The 8,269-nt window shown below is 40.9% G+C and overlaps 1 protein-coding gene across 1 annotated transcript in view; it reads right to left on the bottom strand.

The window, feature by feature from the left end:
• b4galnt1a (beta-1,4-N-acetyl-galactosaminyl transferase 1a) overlaps nucleotides 1-791 on the bottom strand; it is a 14,524-nt gene extending 13,733 nt beyond the window's left edge. Inside the window, exon 1 of the mRNA XM_013910738.1 lies at nucleotides 674-791. The gene's annotated coding sequence lies outside the window, so the exon portion shown is untranslated. The remainder of the gene's footprint in view (nucleotides 1-673) is intronic.
• Between the last annotated feature and the right edge of the window lie 7,478 nt (nucleotides 792-8,269).

Here is an 8,269-nt window from a genome sequence, read left to right on the forward strand (position 1 = left end):
ATTCTAGATAATTTTCTTTCTTTTAATTTATCCAGCTGAAAACGTAATATCTTGTATTAAATTAATATTTTATATTAAAACATATATTAAAACATCTTACCGAAATGGGATGCTGTCTAATTATTTTATATTTATTTACCTCTTGGTAGCTTATTTGCAGTACTTATAACCAGGCAAGGCAGCTTTAAAAACAGCTTGCTGTTCTTGTTGATCACTGAGTCACTTGACGCAACAGATTTTACAGAAAATCGTTGGAATGCAGTGGAACAGGAAGTTCAAATCATGGTCGTTTGAGGAATGTTTCTAGAACCTCGCTGAATCTACGAAGCTCTGAAGGCAAAACCCAGTGCTGGCAAGAGCCTTAGTCAAATCAGCTCAAAGTTAACTAGATCCTGGTACACCACAACGCGTTTTGTTTTTTTCTTTTTTTGATAAATAAACTTGGGGGCTAAACGATCATTCAAAAATGTTAGTTAGTGTTTTTGGCAAAATGAGAATGCTCCGTTTCATATTTTCTTAGACAATTAAAACTATTTAGCACAACATATTCGCACACATTGTAGCCCCATTACAAAGGGAAATGAAAGAAAATCATATATATATATATAACCAGCAGCCTGCACTTTTTCAGAAGATATGTGACAGTAGTACAGGAAAAAGAAATGTTTCTTACTGTTGCTGCTTCCCTGCGATAAAGACGTTCTTTACGGCGGAGAACTCTCCAACCAGCTTTGCATAGGGTGCGTTCACGTGTTTGTGGGTTCTAGGCTGTCAGTACACGCTACTGCTGACAGCCACACCTCATTTACAAACCAACTACTTCCGACTGGTCAAAGTGTAAAACATTTTCTTTAAAAAGATTTTTGAAAGGTGCGAATGTCCCCTGAATGAAACCTGATTATTATCCATTCAGTGGTTTTGTAAAATTCATGTGGTGCTATAGTACTGTTACAAATTAATATATTGCCAAAACCACACTTGTTTTTAAGCTCACAATTTACTATAGTAAGGGTTGAAGCTAAAAGAAAATATGTTTGGAGAGTCAAAGGCTTAACATATACAAACATGATTAGAAAAGCCTCGTCAGTACCTACAATAACTTAAAAGTATTATAACCTTTTGGGTCACACCAGCCAGGCCGATTACAGGTTTTGTCTGTGTTCCATTGCTGCTCCCTTGTGGGCGACACAGAGTGTAACTCTGCAGGCCACTTTGGAGGTCTGTGCCTGTCAGAGATTTACAGTTAACAGTCAGGTGAATAAACACTGAGACACTCGAGATAGTTAACGTACTGCACGGGTGAAATACTCAGAGAGCAATCACACGGAACTGCAGTATTCGTTTATTTTTTTTAGGTTACATCGTCAATATGCAAATATAATCACATTTCCTGTTATGCAGGTCCTGATGCTGTCTGTGTGTAAGCTGTGTGTGTCACGGAGTGTGTGTGCTACAAGTCAATTTCTAAGAATAAGATACTGCAAGTCAACTTCTGCGGATGTGTATTTCTGTACTGATCTCTTGCGGTAAAGGTCACAGAGTCAGCTTCTTGTTTCAACAGAAAACTGTCTGGTGAAATATGTGAACATAAGTATAACATAACATTTGAAGCATAATCAAATAAAACAGTAAAAACTCCTTAACAGTGCCTTTTTTTTTTTACAGTTTTTCCTCATTTGCTTTGGTGCATTTCTCACAGAATTGATCTCTGCACCACTACTAAGGCTCTTCTCAAAACAATTAGTGCAAACTGCAAAACATGGTGGATAACTTGCAAAAGTGAGTCACTTCATCAAAAAGAAAAGTCAGTTGTTCAAAATAAGTAGTCAATGCTTCAAAAGCAAGTCCCTTAATCAAAACAGATAATATATCCATCAAAAGCAAGTACTTATATCAAAGTGTCGGGTCTGTCACAATTACAAGTCACTACACCAGCACCTTTGGTCACAAAATCAAATGGTTTGAACATGTTCTCATTGTGACGGATTTCTTTGTAGGTGCTTCCCAATGACATGTCCATGGCATGTTGAAAACCATAAATTGTAAAGGAAAATCAAGACACTTCATATGCACTCTTGATAATATTTAATTGAAACTGTTCACAGCATTGTGCAACTGGGGAAATACAGTAAATCAAACATTTTACAGCAAACATAAACTCACTTAGACAGTAAACCTTACTGCAGTAGTCATGAAACGAAACAAAAACAAAACAAAAAAAAAAACCAGACACTGCTGCATATCAATCATTGATATCTAGACGCTCCCATCTGTCTGCCCACATATTTGCATCAACATCACAGCGAATGTCAGCTCTATCGATGCATCGGGGAAAGCATCTTCTGGAGTGTTGAATCCACCCTCTGCAGGACTCTGCTGTGATGTCATCACAAGCTGCATCCATAGCTGCTAGCAGGGTCATTTGGGTATGTGGATGCCTGTCATATACCTTCCACCTCCAGGAAGAGAAAAACTCCTCAATTGGATTTAGGAATGGAGTGTAAGGAGGAAGAAACTCCATAAGCATCCTGTCGTGTGCTGCAAACAACTGCCTGACTACAGCAGAGTGATGGAAGCTAACATTATCCCAAACCACTACATACATTGTCCGATTGTCACCAGGATCATCCCTTTCATTTTGTGGGATTAGGTCCCTATAAAGAGCATCCAGAAAAGCCAACAGGTGTTGTGTATTGTATGCACCAATACGAGGAATATGGGTGTGAACGCCATTTTCTGAGATTGCTGCACACATTGTAATATTTCCTCCTCGTTGGCCTGGGACATCAATGGTGGCTCTTTCGTCCACGCCGTCTGCCTTTTGCGAGATTGAATCCCGCTTCGTCAAGATATACAAACATGTGCAGGGGTTCCCTGGCCTCCAATTCCAGGATACGCTATCCAAAGGATGAGAATAAAAAAGTCTGTAATGGTGCATTTGGCACAACAGATTGTACAGTTTGATGTGCAGTGGATTTCTCTGAATTAGTTAAAAACTATTGTTTCCGTAATGTGACAAAATAATTTATCACCGCATATCTGGAATCAGATAAAGTGATTATTTGGACCTTAGCAATTTCACATGCTTGTGTCAATGCTACCAGTGCAGCTGCTTGAGCTGAATAGAGACGACAGTGATGAGCATGATGCTAAGATGTCTTGTTCTATGCTCTGTGCATATTCTACTTGATTTTGACTGGTGTTGGGATTGCATGATATTAAATCCACTAGCTAAATCAAAGATAGAATAGTATTTTGATTTAGTCAGCACCGTGAAGATCTCTTCGATTCAAGCAAGCATCTTAGCTTGTCTTGCTCCTCTGTAGATAGGTTTGAATTCCCTTGTGTCATAACTTCAATATCAGCTGCATTACTAGCCCAGTTAGTAGTTGGTGGACACCAACTTCAGCAATACCTGGCCTGTTTTGCTCAAAAGTAATTTCAAAAGGTTCCTGAATGTCAACGTTTTCAGTAGAGAATATAGCAAAGGCCTCATAACCTCGTACAATAATATAAAAAAAATGGTTGCGATTCCTTACTTCGATGGGGACTCTGTCTCTACAGACAGTTCCTAGAGATCGAGCAACAGCAACTGTACTAAGCCCCTCAAGTGGTTCCACCAAAATACATTGCTCTTTCCCTAGTGTTTGTGGGGCCCTGACCCAAATCACCTGCTCACTCTGTCCAGGGATTACCACTGGGTGGCGATAAGCTGGTCGAAGAGTCCTATTGCAGGCAGAATTCTCTGACAGTCCTGAAAAGCTGCTGCCCATACTTGTTGAGTGTTTACATTGGATCCAACAGCATCTGTATCTGAGGCTTTGAGAAAAGCATATCCCAGCATGGAACAATGACATTCATTCCTAAAATAGGCAGTGCATTTGGATTATTATTGTCATCACAATTCCCATATCCTTCAGAGTAATATCTCCCATCTGTACTTCGGCTAAAACATAGCCCACATAAGGAATTGCTAATCCATTTGCTGTTTTCCACTTTAACCAGTTGAGATCTCTTTCATTTCCTGGTTCATGATCTCCAAACAACCTCTTAAAACAGGCTTCAGGCATTATTGTTACATTAAAACCAGTATCTAACAAAAATATCACTTCCTTACCATCAACAAATGCCTCTAAAAATGCCCCTAAAATTGAGAGTGGTTTATCTGGACTGGACCATTGTCATCCTTCCCAGTCACCTGGTCCATAGTGACTGGAATTAATCATTTAAAGCCATCTTGGATGGAGCTCCCCAACACTCCCTTGCCACGTGTCCACTGATTCCACACTTACTTGCCCTTGTTGATCTCACTCATGCCCTGGATGTTCTACTGGCAATGAAATTTGCTTTGTCTCTTGGAGTGGCTCTGAAACTTCAGCACATCTCCTGAAACCAACAGGGACTAAAGTCCTGCCTTTCTCTCTCCCTTCCGGGAGCTTGGCATATCTGTGGAATTGGTGCTGGTCGAGCAAATTCCCTCAGCTCCTCCTGAAGAGTATTTTTGAGATCTTATGCACCTGTTCGAATGAAAGATTAGGATCATGCCTTAACAGATGCCGTAGATCTCATTGGATCTCATTCTCTCTGAGGCCCTAGACAAACTGATCATGTGCAGGTCTGCACGCCGAGGGTCTTGTGGCTCTTTTATCTGCAAGCGATGACCTAGCTCTCTTAAACATAAAGTAAACCTTTTAATAAGCTCTTTTGGTCTTTGTCTGCAATCGTAAAACATGGCACACAGGGAACCCACAGCTGTTGTATCCCCATACAGTTCTTTAAGTTAAAGAAAGATCTTATCTGGTGTATCCTGTTCCACTTGCTCCAAAATAAGAATTTGCACAGTGGTTCTCCTCCAAACGCACTCAGCACAAAATGACACTGCTGTTCTATAGACCATTTTTGAGCACAGAGCATTGCACTAATCTGGCTTTTCTAGTCTTCATAATTAGTGTTAAGCCCACAAAATTTTGGTACTCATGGTGCACCAATAAAAATGGTCAGACAGTATTAACAGTTTCAGATAATTCATCTGGTATACTGATCAGTCTAAGGCAGGTGGTTTCATATACTGGCCCCAATTCTGTCAACGTCCCCAACATAGCGTTTTCAATGGGAGAAACATTTCGTCACTCATCCACGTGACTTCTTCAGTGTCAGCTGACTGCAGGTTTCCCCAACCTTATAAACAGTACCTTTCCCCAATGACTGAAACTATCCCAGTGAATGAACAATGAGCTGTGGCATCAGTTTCTTGATCATTAATATGCAAATTGTCATGTCCATTGATCAACAACCACTAATCAAAGACCAGTGATCCAGGAGGCCCCCTCCTGGATTTAGAGATGGTCTTTTCCTTTTCACGTAAATGCCCTCCTTGACTCCCCGCTCAAACCAGAGTTCCTACCTGTCCATAATGTGTACATACTCATCATTGAATGAGTGGCCACTTGAACAATTTCTTCTTGTTCGCTACCTCCTAATTACAGAGTAGGCTTTTTCTCCTTGAACTCCCCGAGGCTCCCTTGTCCCTAAGGCAGTCCCCCTGCCTTAGGGACTCCAGGGCCACAAGCATTAGCTGCACACGCTCCACTCAGGTGTTACAGTGGATGATAGCATCATCCAAGTAGGTGGTGGCATAAACTGCATGCGGGCACAGGACCCAATCCATGAGGCGTTGGAAGGTGGCTGGGGCTCCAAACGAGCTGAATGGAAGTGTGAACTGGTGCAAACCGTACGGAGTGGGAAAGGCTGTTTTTTCCCCCTTAGACTCTACAAACGGTAGCCCTTGGTCAAATCCAGCATTATGGAAAATCAAGCAGTGCCTAACCGGTCCAGGAGCTTGTCGAGCCGGGGCATGGGGTACACTTCAAACTTTTACACCTCATTCAACTTGTGGTAGTAAACACAGAACCGTATAGACCCATCTTTCTTCACTGCAAGATCGATGGGGATACACCATGCATAGTGCGACTCTTCTATTGCTCCCATTTTTATCAGCTTAGTGGATTCCTTCTGAACAATTTCTCTTTTATGCTCAGGTAACCTGTGAACTCTTTCCATGCTTTTAGGAGGTTGAGGTGATATTACCTGTGTGTGGCTCCTCCCCTGTCTAACCACTTCATAATCAATATCTCCCAACATCACCATCATGTACATTTGATTTGGGGGTAAAAACCTGGTTAATTTTTCTTTTGCAAATCTCAATTTTTGGTTGAGAAAAAGTAATTGAAAGTTAATGTTGATGAGAACTAGTTTACAAAAGTCTAAAAGTTGTGTGTTTTGTGTGTGTTAAAAACCAAATTACCATCACAAGCTATCCTCTTGAAAAAGTCTGTGCATTTTCCCATAATGTGATATACAAATGATCTATATATTTTTTTATACTGCCTTAATAAATGATAAATTAACAAGTAAACATTATCAGATTTAAACATTTCCTGAATAATCAAGAACATAAGGTAGGACTTAACACTAGATTTAAAAATATATAGTTACTAATTAAATGTTATTATTATTTTCCTTGAGAAACCATCAACACTTCCGTTGATACAGATGTCATATGGCTTCAGTTTATCATATGATTCCAGGTGCCAGGTGAGGATCGGCCCTTTTGAAAAATAGTTCCTTCGTCTGAAACGTCTTGCTTGCCTCAAACAAGGGGATCCAGCTCTTTCAACACCAAGCGCACATCCTGTTTGCTAATGCTTAGTCCATGTTTCCTGTTTTTCGCATACATTCTTCAGTACCAGTGGAGCTGTCCAGAACACTTTCGCTGGTTGTTAATGAATTCAACCAAGAATGACAGGGCAGAGTACGTCTTGCAACAAGTGTTACCCTTGTACTAAGAATTCTCTTCAGATGTCTCTCATTTATATAAAAACATGTCTACTGCCGAGCAGCAATTTAATATCTTTATAGTTTAGGTCAAGTTAAAAATAAACATTTATGAATTGCTCCTGCTGGTATGTAGGAATGCATTTGGAGCATTGTCTATCAGAGTTGACTTGTTCTATAAAAAGGTTTGTGTGATCTGTTCTGATCAAATGCTCACAGCATTCCAAAATGACAGAAATGTATGCACGTTTTTACCACATAGCTTTCCAGCTGCCTATTTGGCTAGTGCTGTGTGGCAGGCAGGAGGGAGGACTCATATGCAGGACTCAGAAACAGAGGGTGGAACTTAGGGCGTAGCTTTATTGCCGGACGAACTCTTGTTAGAAATTAAGACTTACAAAAACAAACAAACCAACAAACCAAAACCCAGAACTAGAAACTAAACTGGAACTGGAACCCAGAAACTCGGAAACTCAAACTAGGAGATGCGGAGGACATGAAGAGAGAAGACACAGCACAAGGAGAATGCAGGTTAGGTTAATGACGCGACAGCAGGCAGAGAATGACAAAGGACTAAAATACGCAGCGGAGTTATCAGGGAACAGGAGACAGGAAGGAAACACAGCTGGGACTAATTAGGCAGGATACACTGACATAAACCAGGAAACACACCTGGACTTGGAACCAGAGGGAACAAAGAGACAAAACCTAAGGAATAGAAATCACAGAGCCATGAACCAAAAGTCTAGTAATGATAAACCGTGATGAAAATCAAAGCTTAATAATAATGCAAAACTCAAAACACTATAGTGTCAGGACCGTGACACTATTAGAGCTAAGCACCCACCACACAGCTCTCCTGTCAGGTCCTGGTGGCCTGTTCATATAGGAAAGGCATGATTAGAAGGCATATGTGACAACCAGCCTCCCCTGACACCACACACTCAACCTACTGCTCCACCCCTTCTCTGCAGCTGAGCAACAAGTCACACCCCGCCACATATCCCCATTGCCCAACTTAGGATGGGGAGCCATCTGGCCTTTTAAGTGCCACCTTGAACTTAAAAAGGGACCTCCCTGACAGGAGACTAGCTCAAGTGATCATGATAATGAGAATGCTTCAAATCAGCTTCAGCTTTGCAATGATTTCCTCTGAAGTAATTGATCTGACCGGCACAGTTCTTGATGAATTTTCCCAAATAGAGTCCCAGTACACCTGTCCTGAAGCTTTTGAATTTGTTCTAGTCATAGATGAAGCAGATACATTTCTATGAAATCCTGAAGAGGACCTGAAGAGAGCAGATGGTGATGATGCTGTTGTGATAACACTGAATTATGTCAACAAACACAGATAAGATCATGGACAATTGTGGGTAAGGTGTATTGGCAACTGTCAAACTGAGTCGCTGAGCAGCTGAATAGGGGAATAATGTTG

The sequence above is a fragment of the Pundamilia nyererei genome, unplaced genomic scaffold (assembly GCF_000239375.1).
Source record: "Pundamilia nyererei isolate P.nyererei 1_Seehausen unplaced genomic scaffold, PunNye1.0 scaffold00047, whole genome shotgun sequence".
NCBI classification, from domain to species: Eukaryota; Metazoa; Chordata; class Actinopteri; order Cichliformes; family Cichlidae; genus Pundamilia; species Pundamilia nyererei.